The 19,004-nt window shown below is 42.4% G+C and overlaps 1 protein-coding gene across 2 annotated transcripts in view; it reads left to right on the top strand.

The window, feature by feature from the left end:
- PLEKHG1 (pleckstrin homology and RhoGEF domain containing G1) overlaps positions 1-19,004 on the top strand; it is a 229,908-nt gene that overhangs the window by 47,246 nt on the left and 163,658 nt on the right. The window contains exon 2 of one of the 2 annotated variants that reach the window (XM_053904383.1): positions 8,038-8,094. The exons of the other annotated variant lie outside the window; for it this stretch is intronic. The gene's annotated coding sequence lies outside the window, so the exon portion shown is untranslated. The remainder of the gene's footprint in view (positions 1-8,037; positions 8,095-19,004) is intronic. 2 annotated transcript variants of the gene reach the window in all.

The raw sequence follows: 19,004 nt of genomic DNA, 5'->3' as shown, positions 1-19,004 counted from the left end.
AGGTGCCTCTGGGCTTTGCTGTTCACTAAATCTGTGACACCCCCCCCCGCCCCATCCCACTAGCTGGAAGGTCTGTGAGCAATAAGGACTATATCTGTCCTACTTAAGAGTGGATCGTCAGCACCTGTGCAGGGTGCATGGTTGATGCTTTGCTATTGGATGCCTTCTAGGCATTTTACGAGTAGCGTGGGTTGCTTGGGTGATAAGAAAGGGAGTTAGGAATGTGGCTTTAGCTGCACTCTGGCACTTGTAACATAGGTACCATCCCATCTGTTCACTAGTATTTACCCCTTCGATGCCTGCTGTCTTCGGCAAAGCCTCAGTCTTTTTCTTTGTAATCCCAGTGCCTCTAACAGCACTTGAATGAAGGTCACTCACTCAAGAATCATTCGCTACTTCACATTTTTGCCCAGGGCCACCTCCAGCCTTGAAAAATGAAAGAAGGTGATGTTGAAATCCCCAGTGCTATTTGGCCAGCTTCCCTTATTAAGAAGCCCACTTTGCCGTAAGAATGAAAGAAAGAGAGAGACATGGAGGACAATACAAGGAAGGGGACACCTGCTAGAACCCCTGATTTCTGACGATTAGAACTAACAATCCTTTGTCAAGTAATTATGCCAGCTGTTAGTCTCTTAAAAAAACAAAACAAAACAAAAAACAGGAAATGGCAAAATCTAAGATCTGGGCCGTCCAGATGTGGTACGCAGTTTTTGTTGTCTGCCTGCTTCTGGTTGCTTTTTTAAAAAATTCACAGCCAACTGACCATGAAATACAGCTCAGATTTGACAAGTTTCCAGTATTGTGCTAACATGTCTCAATAATGTATAAGAACTTGAATCATTTCGATCTAGTGTTTGTGTGTGATCCTGGGAACCCCAGGAATTAATACAGACCGAAAACTGAACTTGTCTTTTAAAAGCTCAACTCACTTCTGCATTTTATTTATATGCAGCCTGCAGTGCCTGATAAGATATGCAAAGCTGATGCATAACATCAGGGGTGAGTGAGTAGAGCCTTCGTTTTGACAAATTTTCCCTTATATCTGTTGAAATGCCACTGAAAGCCATTCAACTTATTCCAATCGCTTGACGTGTGTAGTTTTTCCAAGAATACATCCATTCTGTAAAAAAGAGAAAATTCTCCTGGACACCCCGTCCTTCACCCACTTCATAACCCCGCTCCTGGCGCAGATCAGGTGTTGATTACACACTTTCATCCAGTTGTAGGTAAGAGTAGTATGTTGACTGGTTAATAAACAATGAATGTTAGCTATTGAAAGATTTGTACCCCTGTCTGTAGTGTCCACTTCCAAAATTCTAGGGTTTGGGTTTTTTTAAAGCGGCTGAGACCCACTGGATTTCTTTTGAAAAAAAGAAACGACCAAGTAGAGATATCGAATTAGAAATAAAAATGGACTTGAGTTTGCAAGGAAAGCTGTACGGTATCTGTCTTTGGACGTCTCTTTGAGAATAAAAATGTGTTATCTGTACATAATAGAGCCTAAATACTTGTTGAATGAATAAATAAAAGTTGGAGGTATTTAAACAATTAATTGCATGAATGAAAAATGCACGTAAATGTTTAACATTCTTATTCTGAACTGTTTGATTATTTTAACTCGCCCCACTCCCTTCCCACCTTGGTCAACCAGTTTCTGTTGTGAATTCCATTAGTGGGTTTTCTTATGTCGGAGCAATTATGTGTGCGTATAGCTTCTCAGAACCAAAGCTTGGCTCCATGAAAGAACAAATACAATAAATATATATTTTTCTGTATATTTTCAAATATAATTTTTAAAAGTATAGTAAGAAAAATAAGTTCCTAGAAATGTATCTAACGAGAGATCTGTGAGACCTTTATGTAAAAAATGGAAGAACTTTATAACTTTATCGAAAGATACATCTAAACGATCTAGACAAATAGGGGTGGGTAAAAGATGTCAATTCTTCCAAATACAGGTCCAGTACAGTCCCAATCAAAATCCAGCATGTTTTTGTGGAACTTGGGTTGATTCTAAAATTTATATAGAAGAAAGATCCAGAAGTAGCCAAAAGAATGCTGAAGAAAAAAACAGGTAGAAGGATTTAGAGATGTTATTTATATTGTTATAAAGCCACAGTATTTTAGGCATTATGATTTTGGCAATACAAGTAAGCAACTAGGCCAGCAAAGCAGTAGTTCTGAAATAAGCCCTTGTTTATATAGAAACCTGATATGTGACAGAGCCGAACTTCAAATTAGTGGAAAGAATAAATTAATAAATGATACTGGCATAATAGGTTTTCCTTATGGGAAAAAAATGAACAATAGATCCCTGCCTTACAGCGTGCATAGTCATTTCCAATGGATCAAGGGCTTAAATGTGAAATCCAAATTTTAAGTTTTTTTAAACATAATATAGAATATCTTCATGCCCTTGGGGTAGGGAAACAAGACACAAAAATCATTACACCATAATGAGATCTATATTAGAGCATCATATTTAAGAACTTCTGCCTGTCAAGAGAGAGACTGAAAATAAATCATAATACAAAATAGACATAAGGATTATATATGGGGAATATATGAAAAGCTCCAACAAATTCGTAAGAATATAATTCTATGCATAATTCTATAATTCTATAGTAAAATGGGCAAAATGCATGAATAAGTTTTTCATAGGGAAGGGAACGAGAATGGCCAACATACATATGAAAATATGCTTAGCCTCATTAGTAATTAGGAAAATACAAATTTAAACCACAAAAAGCACCATTTCCTACCCAGAATAGCTATAATTAAAATACAGTATCCGGTGTCGGCCATAATATGGAGCAAAGTGAATTCTCACATACTGTGGGTAGAGTGCAAATTGGTACAGTTACTCCGGAAAAAAAAAAAAATGTTCATGTGCATGATGAAATCCCAGCAGTTCCAATTCAGCTGAATCCAAGGCGAAACACGACATAAGGACCACGGTACAACATTGCTTGTAATAGAGGGGAAGTGGAAACAGTCTAAAACTCCAACAGGAAAGCATATGAATATACCGCAAAGTATCCAATGAAACACTGTCCCTCCGCGCAAACAATTACACTGCATAGTTAGCAAAAGAACGTAGAGGAATCTCACAAACATAACATTGAATGGGAAAAGGCACAGATGGCTGTGCCCCTAAACCCTCTCTCACCTGTGGCTGGTAGGAACAGTAAAGAGTCTGTTTTGCTAGTAAGTTTAATAAAATATGCCAGATGAGGTTTCATTGGCCCTAGGGGTTCTGCTTGGGCCATGTGCCTGTTCGTGAACCAACCACAGTCATCGGGGCTGAAACACGAGGAACAGCTTAGCCTAGTTAATGTCGTTCAGGGCACAGGAGCTGGGAGGAGGGCAAAGGAGATGAAAATGCCCATGTGGTTGCTACAAGGAGGGTAGATAGGTGTTGGGCTTCTAAAAACAGCAGCTGCTATTACTCCTCCCACTTTGAGCAACCAGTTGAAGAAGGTTGGACTACCCTAGCTGTTGTTACTTGCTCATGGTCTGTGAACTCAAAAAAGAGCAGGTAGAAAGGGGTTTTTATGTTGCACGGACCTCGAGTCACAAGTCGCCTCCCGTTCTCAAATCAGACTGGACAGGTGTGGAGTGGCACTCCAGGGTGGAGGGTCTCGGGCAGAAGCAGAACTACTCCAGATACAGGGATCTCCTTTGGATTTACATGCTCTAAGAGTGCATCCCTCAAAAATACTTTGTTTTTGTCCATTTGACCGTCTGTGTTACTGATCTAAATCCTCTCTAGGGAGAGGGAGTGCTGGGGGGAAAAAGGGAAGACTTTCTCGATACCAATGGGAGGAACTTTGGAAGATTTGCCCTTTGTTGGCGTTATTACTATGAACTACATTATGGTCTACACGGGTCTGCAGCCCTGTGGTTTCTGGTAGCCCCTTATGTGTATTTTCACCCTTGGTTTCTTCTGTGAAGTTCATGTGTTGCACCCAAGAAATAAAGATAAGAAATTTTGTGCTTGTGATCAGATCTCAGGGGCTCCTGTATTTCAAATAGTTGACATTGTAGGGAAAATGTTTATGCTTTGGGTCTTTGTAGAGTCGTCATCATAAGTACAAGTGTTTTATCAGACAGGACTTTAAATTGTTCCTTGTTGAAGCCACGCTTACTCAGACCATTAAAAGCCACTTTTGCTAGTCACTGGGTATTACGGTTCTGCAAAGCTAACAGGCGTTTTATTGTGTCCCACATATAAAGAGCAATTTTTGTTAATGTTCATTCTGTCTAACTAGAATTGATTATGTTGTTATCAGGGCATTTAGCGTTTAGTCTGCACACTGTGTTTAAAATTAAAGGTAAACTTACTTTAGACACTGTAGTCAAAAGGACATGGTGACATATTTTGGACTTCTGTCTCCTTTTTATAAGACCAATCGTGACATCTTATTTATTTTTATTCTCAAACTCACATCACTTGTATTTTGCTTTATTTTAAACATGAACTTGAACGTATTCCAGCCTATAAGTTTAGCATTGTTCTTTGACCAAAAGCAATAAAACGTGACCGGTTTCAGCATGATTCAGTGAAGTGCAGTCAGCATTTTCTTTTCACAAATCCAACATCAATGGCTATTTATATACATTTCCCCAACATTTAAAAGTGTAATGATGTGTTTCAGGGTTTTTTTTAAATATCAAATTCTATTTGTTTCTAATGCCCTGAGTGGATTTTGCACTTATGGCCGGATAATCAAATATTCTTAATGGTTTTTTTTTTCTAAAAATATTATCTTGAATTTATACTCTGAGGTCCTCAAGTATTCACCTATAAATAAGCATCTCTGATTGTAAGAGTCTCTTGCTGTTCTCATATTCCTTTAATGGTAGTTCGCCATCCATAGACTAAAAACTAAAAATACATTGGTTTACCTCATGTTGAATTTCCTGGCTAAGTAATGCTTTTTTTCCTTTTCTAAAAAAAGTACATTTGTACTTTTCATCATTTCTCATGAGGAAACCATTGTCCTAAATATTTCCTTAAGTGTGTTCTATGTACATTCTTTGCTATAAGCATCATTTTTCTAAATATGATCTATCTTCAGATCTATCTGTTTTCATTTGTGACTGGTCATTGCTGCAAATGGACAACAAACATTGCTTTTTATGTGTTGTGCTTCAAATAATCCTGTGGCACCTTTACTGTTTCCGATAGATGTTTTTTTAGAAATTTCTCTTGAGTTTTCTGGGCATTCGACCTTGTCCCCCGGTGATGGTGGTCATTTGGCCTGTTCAATTCCTTTCATTTTGCACTGTGAGCATATTTTGTTATTGACTTTTTAACAAAAATGTTGTCTGTTGTTTTCAGATCTTTTTAAAAACTGTGGTCTGTGATCTTTCTATTTCTAGATTACTGGCAGAGATAGGTGCTGAGTTTGACCCTGCTCTCTGAGCATCTTTGAACGTATGAATATGCACTGATCTCTTATGACCTATTGATAGAGCACAAGAAATCTATTTCAATAACATTTCTAAAATAAGCCCAATTTCTATTATTGTGTCGCTATCTTCATATACTAGAAATTGAGTTTTCTGAGCCCTTGATGTAGTACTCCTCTGTGTTATTTTTCTAAGTTAAACAAGCTTCTTCTCTCTTTGTGTCTTCTCAAGTTTGGTCATCAGGCTTGTACTAGCTTCACCCAAAAAACTAGGGATCCTCATCTCTTCTGTATCCTCAAAGCTTTCTATGTAGTTTGGAAATTATTTACTCCTTGCAGTAAACCCTTATCAGTTTTGTAGCTTTTATATTTCTGGTTCAGTTTTAATAATTAAGTGCCATCTTGGGGCGCCTGGGTGGCTCAGTCGGTTGAGCGTCCGACTTCGGCTCGGGTCACGATCTCGCGGTCCGTGAGTTCGAGCCCCGCGTCGGGCTCTGGGCTGACGGCTCAGAGCCTGGAGCCTGCTTCCGATTCTGTGTCTCCTTCTCTCTCTGCCCCTCCCCCGTTCATGCTCTGTCTCTCTCTGTCTCAAAAATAAATAAACGTTAAAAAAAATTTTTTTTAAAAATCATTAAGTGCCATCTGAGAAAACTGTTTGTATTGAGATGTTAAATTATCCACAATGATATTTTTATGTAACACTCAGTTCTTAATCTCTTCCATGTCAGTGATATATTCCTTTAATAATTCTAATTTCATGTTGGATTTTAGGATGAGATTATTGCCTGAAATCTGTCTGTGAGTTATTTCATTCTGTAATGAACCAGTGACTGCTTTTGAAATATCTAAATCACGAATTCCTGCTTTATGTTTATTTCTGCCTTTTTCATTGTCTATTTACTTATTACTATTTTCAAACTTAACTAAGTTTAAGCACATATATCCTTTCTTTGTTCTGTCCAATTTAAAAACAAAAACAAACAAACAATAAAACCCCACAACCAGTCACTGGTGCCATAAGGAAAACCACATTTTTTATGCCTCATAGACAAAGTAAAATTGGCTCACTTTCACTATCTATCCTATTCACTTCCCAGTTGTTTTTGTGTTTTGTTTTGGTTTGGTTTTTTTATAACAGGATCGAGGACTTCTGACTTAGATGGAGCTAATCATTAAAGTTTTTGTAGATGCCTTTTCAAAAACGTTTACAGTTTTCACTCTATGTGGACTGTTTTTAGGATAATTAGCATACTTCAGTCCCTGTTTGCCTGCTCGTAACACTTTCCACCAGTGCTACTGTGACTACTTTTTCGCTCTTAGCTTTTTATTTTGATGCGTCCCTCTCAGTCAACTGGAATATTTTGAAGTTTTTATCATGAAGATATCCAGCTGATAAATTCCTAAGCACATTTGGTTTGTTCTTTAAAACTCTATAGACATGGGGGCGCCTGGGTGGCTCAGTCGGTTGGGCGTCCGACTTCAGCTCAGGTCACGATCTCGCGGTTCGCAAGTTCGAGCCCCGCATCAGGCTCTGGGCTGATGGCTCAGAGCCTGGAGCCTGCTTCCGATTCTGTGTCTCCCTCTCTCTCTGCCCCTCCCCTGTTCATGCTGTGTTTCTCTCTGTCTCAAGAATAAATAAACGTTAAAAAAAATTAAAAAAAAAAAAAAGATAAAACTCTATAGACATGGGGGTGCCTGGGTGGTTCAGTCAGTTGGGCGTCTGACTTTGGCTCAGGTCAGGATCTTGCAGTTTGTGAGTTCGAGCCCCGCCTCGGGCCCTGTGCTGACATCTCAGGGCCTGGAGCCTGCTTCGGATTCTGTGTCTCCCTCTCTCTCTGCCCCTAACCCACTCGCATTCTGTCTCTGACTCTCTCACTCTCAAAAATAACTAGATTTAAAACACACACACACACACACACACACACACACACACACACACAACTCTACAGACACAGAAATGTCTGTGGTTCCTTCTTTTCAAAAATAGTGACCAGAAAAAAAGCCACCCCCAATTTCACCAGATGTAAATATCACCTCTGTGAATTTCCACCCCCATCCCAACTACTTTGCAGAGATGGAAAGTGAGAGGAATTATGGGATATAGCCATGGAGAGGAACTCAGGGATAGAGTGGCCACAGCCTTCGAAAGTTGTTCGTCCTGTGGATGACTTGTACTTCAGAGATAGGGACACTGTGGCCGAGACTGAGGAGAACCATCCATTCTCCTCCTGCTCCTCAGGGTTTCATCTCTCCTCCAGGAAGGGGACATTCTTCCCGGCTTCTGGCAGGTCATTGAACTTAGTTTCTAGTGCTAGTTAAAGTTCACATCTTTAATTTTATGAGTACTTTAAGGGAAAGGGAAAATCAAGGATGGAACATCAGTAACTTTCCTAATACCACATCTTGTAAGTTTTTGTTTTTTAATTAAATCGTTATGCTTATTGGGGTAGGTCTAGCACAGACCAGTAGCATAGATGTGGCATTTTCCTCAGAAAATGCTGGCTTTTTGCCACCAGTGTTCCTTCTGCCACTTAGAATTAGCCCTGCTGTTTCATCCATGTTCTGCCAAGATAATTCTGGAAAAACAATAAGAAAGAAGTTCATTTTTGTGTCTCCTCTACAGGTGACGACGGTTATTGGGAGTCTGAGTGCAGACACTGGGAAAGCTTCAACTGTACAAGTGAGCTATCTTCTTTTTTTTGCTACTCGAGTATGAAACAGGCTACAAAATTAATATATTCATAATTTAGGTTTCTTAGGTACTTTTGTATAAGTACACTGTAGGCAAAATTGTTCTTGCTTTTAACTATTTTGTAAGCCAGAATAACAAGTATGGTCACCACAGGATAAAATATGAAAGGAAACGCATACTTTACATACACACACACACACACACACACACGTACATACGTATGTACATACATACATACATACATGAAGAATAAGAATGGAGTCCGGGAGAGTAACTATTGTGTGACTTAGTTTGAAGTCACTTCTTCCCATTGGCCTTCAGCTGTTAATGAGTTGGCCTTTTAGGTTATTTTAAATGCCTTTTATGGGCTAGAAAAGTTCTCTTTGTCCTTTTGACTTTGAGTTTTTCTGGAAGATTTTAAATCTCAATCTACCTTTGTGGTGGTAGTATTTGAAAAACCACAAAGAATGCTAAAAGGGAAGGAAGGAAGGAGTACGCCTTTTTTTTTTTTTTTTCTTTTTTCAGTTCTAGGCAGTTATTTTACCCTGCTTCTTTCCTAAGTACTTGATCATTCTCTACCCACATGATAAGCTATATGTCAGGACCCGGAACGCTGATGTAGCTCAATGACATATCAAGTGCTTACCAGAACGCTAGAAATAGGTGAAGAAACTCAGTCCGCTAAGCATTGCATTATCATTTTTAACTCGTCAGTTTAGACTTTCAGTGTTACATCAGGCCTCTTTCTTTTTTTTTTTTTAACCAAACAGTAAAATAAAAGACAAAATTAAAAGCGTAAATGCAGCCCTGGGTTAGAGTTTTGTTGCCTTTAACTAGCAAAATAAGAATGCTTTATTGGAATCATAAATATTTGATACACTGCATTATTCTTCTTGAAGTACTCAAAGTGATTACAAAGACAAATGGTATTTTAATGGAGTCAAGATGACTTTGCTGTGTCAGAGTTCAGAATTCATCAATGTTTTGTTAACTGGTAAAAACAATGGTTTTCTTGCCGCCGATCTTCATTGCTGGCCACAAAGTCCCAGAAGTTCCTTGGCCTAACTTACGGTAGGACGCTGAAGAGTTTAAAAATCAAGAGTCGGTAGTCCAGAGCTGACTTATTTCTTAGGCACGGTGCCCGGATCCCTGATACTTTTAAAGGCTCGTGAAAATGTTTTCATTTTAATTTCTTTTTCAAAGCAGGAGATGAGTGAATGCAATGGTGAATATAGGATAATGAAGCTTGGGCTGGATGACGTTTTTCTTTGTAACAACGCAGTTGTAAAGTGTAACTTTTGGCATTTCTTATGGAGGAAGGGGCCAGAGCGCCCACAAAAGTCTGAGTCACCGTCAGGCGCCCTCTGCATATGTGAGACCCCGTCACTCGCATGCATTTTTCTTTCTTTTTTGGGAGAGAAGTGATTATTTCTGTTTTAGAAATGATCGTCTTCTCTGTGAATGAGTCCGCGGACTCGTCTGCTCATCAACGAGAGACACGGTTCTCGCTGCAGAGAAAAGTAACATGTTGTTAGGCGTAGGAGCTGTGACTATCGGTGCTGTTTCTCTGGAATAAAATCCATATTTTTCCCTCGAGAGACCCACCGATACTCTGTTAGCTTTATAATATGATACAGAAAAATAAGGAAAGGGAAAGCAAGACTTGACTCCGGAAGCTGTGGTCTGTGTCGACAAGCGTTTTGCCCAAGGGGTGTGTGTGCCCGAGCCCGGTGGCTCAGCCGGCCTCCTTGCTGCCACGGGAGTCTAGAATTTTCCTCCTTCCATAGCCGCTCATCTCTGTTACCAGGTGCACACCATTTTCAATGGCCGTGACGGATCTGGTTTCGTTTGTGTCTGAAGCCCGGATCTGGTTTTAGAGAAAATAATTCTGTTAGTCTTCAACGGTACTGACTATATAAATTGTGTCTAGAATACCTCCTGAAAGTCACTTGTTGATTTTAAAGCAAGCGCGTTGCATGTCTGGAGAACTTTTTTTTTTTTCAAAATAGGCAACTCGCTCAAAGATAAACTACCTGAGAGCTAGGCTCTTTGTCTCTTTTGTTCGTTGCTATTTTGTTCGAGAAAAAGCCAGACGTCAAAAAGAAGCGCAAATATTTGCCCAAAGAACGAATGGGCTAACGTCCTCCTTTAGAAAAACCGTATTCTGAAATTGCTTTGGGCGTGTAAGCGGACTGCTAGCCCTCTCCTCCTTAGACGGGCAAGCATCCGGGCATGCACACACAAAAATGGACATTGCACGTTAATACAAAATTGTCATCTACCAGACTGTTACCCGCCAACTACGTAAGAGCTGTCCTCTCTACATGAGCAAGCCAGTGGGGGGGGGGGGGGGTACCACTCAATCAGATGAAGTCAGGAAAGCAAGAGAATTCTAGAGAAAGGTGCCCCTCGCCCCAGCTATTGGAAACGTAAATCTAGAGGTGTAAACAGAATCACCTGACTTTAATTAATGGCACTTGGTGAGGTGGTCCTGGTTTACTGAAAAGTCAGAGGAGCGTGGCCCTATTTCGCATGGTTTGTTGACTCGAGGAGAACTGGAATGCGTTATTTTTCTGTCCGCGTGCCATGAGTGTGCGCGTGTGTGTAAGAGAGAGAGAGAGATTCAGCTTCAAGACTGCATTTTAAAGCAGCCCCCCCAAATATATGCGTTACACACACCCACGTGTACATTTTCTTTCTTTTTTTTAAAAAAGATTTGAATGTTTATTTATTTATTTTGAGAGAGAGAGAGAGAACAAGCAGGGGAGGTGCAGAGAGAGAGAATCGCAAGCAGTTTCCACGCCGTCAGCACAGAGCTTGATGTGGGGCCTGAACCCGTGCACTGCAAGATCACGATCTGAATCGAAATCAAGAGTCGGATGCTTAACCGATTGAGCCTTCCAGGCGCCCCCGGGATTTTTTTTTTTCCTGAACAAACTTGCCCCTGCATTTGATTCTCATTGTGTCCTTGTCCAGGGTTCCACCCGCCCTCTGATGAAGGTACGTTGGGACAGAGCTGCCGTTAGGAGTGCACAGTATGAGCTGCCCAAAGAGCAGAAAGATGCCAACTAAATATTCCAACGCCTGCACCAGGCGCCGGGGCGCTTGAGTGCCCTGACCTTTACTGCCCGTGCTAGCAGTTTCCGAGCCCCTTCCGAGGTCAAGTGGGGGTGCAGGCTAGTGGGGCGGTTTCTAGCGAAGATCCTGAAGACGAGACGTGGTATGTCTCCTGTGCCAGATTTGCCGTCACTAAGCGCTGCCGTGATGGCTCCTGAGGGGCCTGCAGGGGGGTCGCGCTCTTCTCTGGAGGGTAGACATCCCTCGTGTCTCCCGTCCCCACACGATGACTCTTACTGCCCTTACGAGAGCAGGTGCATGATGCACACGCATTGAACCCAGGTCACCAGCTGCTTCTGTGGTACCTCCAGAGGGTACAGTCCTGGAGCTGAGGGCTTTGTGGGATTGAATATTGAGGCTTATTACCCCTAGGACTTACAAACAATACAATGCAGGCATGCTCGGGGAGGGATCAGCTGTTTAGTCCTTCCGTGTCCTGCGGGTGTCCTCGCCACTGTGTTCCCAAGGCCCTGTAAGAGTGTTACTCAGGCTGATAGATTTGTTGGATGGCAGCTAATGGAAGGCTCACCAGTGGCTGCAGCGTAAATGATTCGCACTGCGAATAAATAACTTGTTGTATTGAACTACACACTGCTAATCATATAACCATCCAGCGGAACTCTTGGCCCAGTGCTGGAGGACAGGGCTTCACGCAGGATGGGATCTTTAAAAAGTCATCGAGGTGCTTTCCTTCTGCTTCGTCCACTGCAAAATCCCCTGGGTATCTCTTGACGTGCGGTGTCATAAAAGTGATTTTTTTAGTGTGTCATCAAAGATAAAAGATGTTATAGCTAAATATAGTGGTTACAAAAACATAGCACAAAATTACAGCACTCAGAAAGATGTACAGATTTGACTCTGCCCAAGCATTGGGCATCTCTCCTCCATTAAAAAGTATCTCCTGGGGCGCCTGGGTGGCCCAGTCAGTTAAGCATCTGACTTCAGCTCGGGTCACGATCTCACGGTCCATGAGTTCGAGCCCCACGTTGGGCTCTGGGCTGATGGCTCAGAGCCTGGAGCCTGCTTCCGATTCTGTGTCTCCTTCTCTCTCTACCCCTCCCCCATTCATGCTCTGTCTCTCTCTGTCTCAAAAAAAAAAAAAAAAAAAAAAAAAAAACGTTAAAAAAAAAAAGTATCTCCTATTGGGGCGCCTGGGTGACTCAGTCTGTTGAGTGTCTGACTTTGGCTCAGGTCACGATCTCGCAGTTCATGGGTTCGAGCCCTGCGTCGGGCTCTGTGCTGACAGCTCGGAGCCTGGAGCCTGCTTCAGACTCTGTGTCTCCCTCTCTCTCTGCCCTTCCCCTGCTCACACTCTGTCTCTCTCAAAAATAAAATAAACATTAAAAAAAAAAAGTATCTCCTATTAAGGAGTTGTTGAGATCGGCTGCACCAACAATGTGAAATGTGCCCCACACGATGGGACTATACACTTAAAAATGGCTAAGGTGGCAAATTTTATGTTATGTGTATTTTACCACGATCAAAAATTTCAAAATATTTTTTGAAAGTATCGCCGGAAGTTTGCATAGCTTAAGCTGGGGTAGAGATTAAGGGGTGAGGAGAGAGTGGAGGGGGAAGACTTTCTCGCTGCAGATCTGTGTCATTAGGGAAAGGTATGACAGGGTCCCCAGCTATTCTCGAGAAAAAAAAAACAAAACAGTATTAGTTTAAAAAAAAAAAAGTCCTTGTTTTCTCATGAAAGGATGACCTTTGGAATGAGGAACTAGTTGCTGTTCCTGGCATGGAGCATTAGGGGATTCTCAGGACAGTATGACCTCAATTTTGTGGAATTATGGCAGTAAGTTTCTGTCAAAAACAAGGAGGGGGTGGGGGTGGGGGGCTTCATGGTGAAATAGCTGGGGTTTGAGCAAGGTTGATGAGTTCCTCTTTCTACAGAGCCTTTACCACGCTGCTCTAAGTTCCATGTCTTCAAGGAGGTTCTATGGGCAGGCTTTCTCAAACTTGAGCATGGACCGTCTCCCCACAGTCTCCACCTGGCCCGGCCTTATAGGGTTTTTTTTTTTTTAACCTGTTAACCGTGTCGTTCTGTGGAAGGTAGTTTGGTGAATACAGACGCAAGGCCAAGTGTGGGAACACAAACATAGAAATTGCTTGTAGAAAGAAATAGAGAAACAACCGAAGCCAGAATTGTGACCCGTCCCCGTAGGAGGAGCTTGGAGAGCGGACACTTCTGGACCACAAAGCCCTGCACGCCAGCTCGGGGCGCCCCATCTCCATACCCAGTTAACGGGGCCAGGCCTCGCGTCTGCTCATTAGAGATCCCTCACCTTCGGCGCTCCCCTCAGAGCGACCCTAAGGTTCCGTGTCTGAAATTTGTGGAGCACCTTGAAAGCGTTTAGCTAAGCCACTGGCTCAAGGATCGGCAAAGATGATGTTCGGTCATCTGAAATTCTAATGTGGAAGAAGGTTGCCTTAGATCTTTCACTATTAACCTACGTCCGGTCTAATAACATGTGATAGATTCCGATGGGCTCCTTATGTGAACACATTTCCTGGAAGTGGCGTAAAATTCCTTAGCCCGGGTCGTAATTGATACATTGCTAAAGGTGATGTTTCAGGATCGTTTCATAAGTGAGGGCGTACTTTGAAATATGAAGTACAAAGCACCCCGCATTGTGAAGGGTACCAAGGCGAGAAGAAAAGGCTTCTGCCCTTGGAGAAGTTCTAAGACACAACTAACAAATAACCTTTCTGTGAAGCAGTATGTGATAAAGAGCGGCATCAGAAATGTATTTTACCGAAGAGCTTAGAAATGTGATCCGAAGAGATGTACTTCCCGTATCAATTGTTCACTTCTGGGGCCGCCTGGGTGGCTCAGTCAGTTGAGCGTCCGACTTCGGCTCAGGTCGTGATCGCACGGCTCATGAGTTCAAGCCCCGCGTTGGGCCCTGTGCTGACAGCTCAGAGCCTGGAGCCTGCTTCAGATTCTGTGTCTCCCTCTCTCTCTGCCCCTAACCCACTCGCATTCCGTCTCTGTCTCTCTCAAAAATAAATAAACAATAAATTTTTTTTTTTTAAGTTGTTCACTTTGGTATGTTCTCTGTCTTTGAAAATGATGCTTCTTTTTTGTTGGTTGAGTATGAAGTTATCGGTTAAGTCAAAACTGTTTAATTGTTATTCACATCATCAGTATCCTTACTTTTTTCCCACTTTTTTCCGTGTCATGTTCTGAGAGGGCTGTTTTAGAGCTCTCACTGCATTAGTGAATTGTCGGTGTTTCCTTTTAATTCTGTCAGCTCTTCCTTTATGTGTTTCAAAGCTATGCTTTAGATACGTTAAGGCTCACAAGTTGTTCACTTATCATACAGCGAGGTGCAGGTAATTGTTGTATTTTAGAAACCAGATGGCGTATCATATCCCCATGAAGGATGGGGTCACGCAGGATTATTGGAGGTTTCGTGCTCTTAACATCTGCAGCTGAAAATCTACCTGGGATAGGCCCACCAGGGGCTTACCCGGGGAACATCGAATGGGCACGGAAAGGCTGTCACCTAAAATGTCAGAAGAACCAGATGCGCTCAGTGGTGCCAGATCTGCTTTCAACAGCTGTAGATAATGAATCCAGTGTCTGGAACAGACAGCAAGTTTTAATATTTGAGACACTTGTGGAAGCCCTGGACCAGACTCACCAGGCTTAAGAAGTCAGAATTATCCACCGTGGCCGGCAGTCATCAAGGCCTGCGTTCATGTGGCCTGCGTAATGCTGCTCTCACCATCACCTCTGCCTCGGCCCCTTTCTTCCCGTTCCAGACCCCAGGCATCTCGATTTCAATTGCATTTTCCGAGGTCCGCATGCTGTTAGAAGTGTGTGTTTTATTGCCCAACACCGTCATGGCTGTTCTGGGCCATAAGGGAAGCCTGTTCTGGAGGAAGATTACATTCGTGATAAAGACTTTTTAAAGTTCAGTTGGGCATTAAAGCAATCATTGTGTTTTAAAATTGAAAGACACAGAGTTGCAATTGATCTTAAGTCCTGCATTAAGTAGAGTATTTTCTTTTAATATTCTTTGTCTTAAAAAAAAAGAAAAAAAGTGGAGTCTGCTTTCTTAAAATGTTGTAACTTCATATATATTCCTTTGATTTCTAAAGCGTGGTCATTCAGAGGAAAACAGAGTGGACCAATTTCACAGGTCCTCGTGGATGGAATATTGGAGCCACCAGGCTCTTAGCCAGATGACCAACAAATCATGTTTCTCTGCTTCCCCTTTTATTTCTAAGCCCTCTGCCTCAGCACTGACTCTCTTTCCTGGGTGTTTCCAGTTGGGGAGCTCCCAGTCACCTCCAAGGTCACTTATTCCTCAAACTAACTTCTAAATCCTATTTGAGGAGATGAAGATATTTTTGTGCGTGCTTCTCATTGTAAATGCATGTTTGACATTTCTTTCCCTCCTCCCCGCCCCCTCCCCGTCCCCCAATACCTAATTTGTCACCAGATCTCACTAAATTTTCCTCACCATCTGTTTGATCCTTCTTTTCCATTTCCACGGCCCTTCATAAAGGGAAGCGCTGATCACTTGAGTATTTACCACACACTGTGCACTACATTTAGCCCTTGAACCACACAGGTTTGAACTGCACGGGCCCACGTCCACATGGATTTTTTTCACTAAATACAGTAACGCCCTGTAAATGTATTTGCCTTATGATTTCCTTAATAAGATTTTCTTTCCTCTAGCTTACTTTATTGTAAGAAGAGGGTGCGCTTTTTTGGGGGGGGGGGCTTTTTTGGCAACTCATGTACCCTGGAACCCATGCCCCCACGATTCGACCGCATTAAAGAGCCTGAAGAAGATTTTATTGTAAGACTACAGTATATAATACACATATACAATATATGTTAATCGACTGCTTATGTTATCAGTAAGTCTTCTGGTCAACAGTAGGCTATCGGTAGCTAAGTTTTGAGGGGAATCAAAAGTTACATACCAATTTTCAGCTGCATCAGGGGCGGGTTAAGGGCACTGACCCTCACGTTGTTCAAGGGTCAGCTGTCTATACTTTTTCTTACTTAATTCTTTTAGCTTTGTGCAGTTATTATCATGAATTGAACTTCCCATGTTAGGACACTGAAACTCTCAGAAATTTAAGTCATTGCCCAAAGTCACAAAATTAATTAGAAATTAAAAAAAAATTTTTTTAACGTTTATTTATTATGGACAGACAGAGACAGAGCATGAGCAGGGGAGGGGCAGAGAGAGAAGGAGACACAGAATCCGAAGCAGGCTCCAGGCTCTGAGCTGTCAGCACAGAGTCCGACGCGGGGCTTGAACTCACGGACCGTGAGATCATGACCTGAGCCAAAGTCGGACGCTTAACCGACTGAGCCACCAACGCACCCCCAAATTAGCAATTTTTGAAATAGGACAAGTATAAACACCTGGGTACAACCCCAAGTCTAATATCTTCTTTGCTTCTGTGACATGTGAAATGCCACCCACAGCCTGGCTATACTGCGAGCCTGTGTTGCCACCTTGGGGCGGAAGGACCAGATTCTCTTTCTCTCGTTTTTCTGAACTTGCAAACCTCCTGCTGCTTCTGCCCACCAGCCTGGTCTGCCCAACGTCTTGGGTTAATTATGTCGGGTGTCTGGTCTGAAATTCACAATGACGTGTTGCTTGCTCTGTAAAATCTGACCTTTCTAAACATGTCATCTTTAAGTCAACTCTTCCAGAAAATTGTGTTTTGTACCACTCAGAACCCTCTCCATTCCTTGGAGTTGGTCTGCAAGAAACACAGGGGGCTCTGAGGTCAGCGGGACCTGGGTGCGTATCTCTCCTTCTCTCTTCCCTGGGACCTCGGGCAAGGGTTTTGCCAATTTCATCTGTGAAATCACGGCCGTAAACTCACTTCAGTTTAACTGTGAGTCTAGAGAGTGCGTGTTCAGTGCCAACTGTAGTGAGAGCCTGGCCCCTGGCAGGCTCTCAAACGGAGCTGGAGGGTAGTAGCAGTAACACTATTATCTGGACCTTATCTCTCCTTTTAAACTCAGTTCAAATTCCTCCTCCTGTTTAAATTACTCTGAACTGATTTTATCTGCCTGCTCCTCAAAGCTGCGGTATCAGTTAGACTGCGAACAATGCATTTAGCAATTTTAATTATGTGACGCTGCCTTGCGATCTTAAAAATGCGTCTTGAGATGCCTTCTCGAGAGCTGTTCATTCCTGCTCTAATGGACTGAGGTAATTCAAAGGCTGAACTAGGTCTTACGCATCGTATCTAGGCTGGTGCCTGATACATAACTATTCACAAACTTTTTTGATACGTGATTAAGAAATTTCACATTCATTCATAAGAAATCAATACGCTGAATTGGTTTGAAATATAGAGATATTTACACCCAGGTAGGTGCCTCTGTCGTACATGATTAGCCCAAATTTCTTTGTCCCTAGTTCTGAATGTGAAGACTATTGCAGAGTAAATTTTAAAACTGCAAGACATTTCATTATCCAATATTTCTTTTTAAAAATTTTTTTAATGTTTGTTTTTGAGAGACAGAGAGAGACAGAGAACGAGCAAGGGAGGGGCAGAAAGAGACACACACACAGAATCTGCAGCAGGTTTCAGGCTCCGAGCTGTCAGCACAGAGCCCGATGCGGGGCTCGAACCCACAAATGGTGAGAGCAGACCTGAGCCGAAGTCGGACACCCGACAGACTGAGCCACCCAGGTGCCCCTAAAACTGTCTATCACACCCTTAAAACATGGATGTGTATGTTCTTCTTGGGATAACTCCAGATTAGGAAGTATTCTGATTTTCCTCGTAACTGTTATTTTCCAGGCTTAATTTTTTTTTTTTTTTCTCGTGCAGCCCTCCACTTTTCTTCTTTGCCTCTTCAGTCCAATCACTTTTTCTCCCCTCCCCCAACCAGGTTTTCCCTCAGGAGAGTCTGCTGGAGAGGACAACACTGTTCTTTATGCCTGAGGAAAAGTCTTAGAGATGAAAATGTAGCGTCACTTTTAAGCTGAAGGCAGGGCTTGGTTCCTTACGGGCCTTTTAGCTTTACTTAACCACTCTTTATTTACAGCAGAGTCTTAAAACTCCACACTTTCACTTTCTCTCATTTTAACTGGAGGATCGGGGCCCCTCTCTAGACAATGTAAGGATTGTTGAAAGAAACATCATTTGAAGCAACTTGCAGGCAAGGTGTGTGTTTCATCCTGAAGTCTTGCACAAAGACTGTTTCTAAGCAAAAAAAACATATATGACCAATCTGAGCAATCTGTGGCCTACGTAGAAGAAGTGATTTGTGGAAATATTTACTTGGGGCAAAGGAAGTCTCCTTGGTCCGCTGGATCTAAAAAGTTGTAAAATTGAACTGCGTGAGATCCTTTGAAGAAGGAATCCCTGTTCCGGGATGATGGCCTTGTGCTGTCTTGGGGCTGAGGAAGGGGGTGAGGGGTTAAGCCACTTCCCCCAGCTGTCGAGACGTGTCATCCCATCACATGCCCGGCTTGGTGAGCGGATCTCCTTCTCTGTGCCCTCGGCCTCGACGTCTGCCTGTGAGGCGATGCTAGCTGGAAAAAGCCTCAGAGGATGTACAGGCCAAGGCCGGCTTGCCCACACCACCACTGGGATCTAGCAAGATCTCTCTCTTCGCAAAATGCCCTCTCGAAAAACCCCTCCAAAATTTCTCGAGAGCACTTGAACATTCGTGACTGGCGGTCTGTTGGGAAGGACTGGGAACTGATAAGGGTTCGGGCAGTAAAATTAGGTATATACACAGCATAGGTCATATGCAAGCCATCTTCGATTCAAGCCAG

This window comes from Panthera pardus, unplaced genomic scaffold, assembly GCF_024362965.1.
Source record: "Panthera pardus isolate Hobbes unplaced genomic scaffold, ASM2436296v1 HiC_scaffold_17, whole genome shotgun sequence".
In the NCBI taxonomy this organism is placed as follows: Eukaryota; Metazoa; Chordata; class Mammalia; order Carnivora; family Felidae; genus Panthera; species Panthera pardus.
This window is presented reverse-complemented; position numbering and strand designations above follow the sequence as displayed.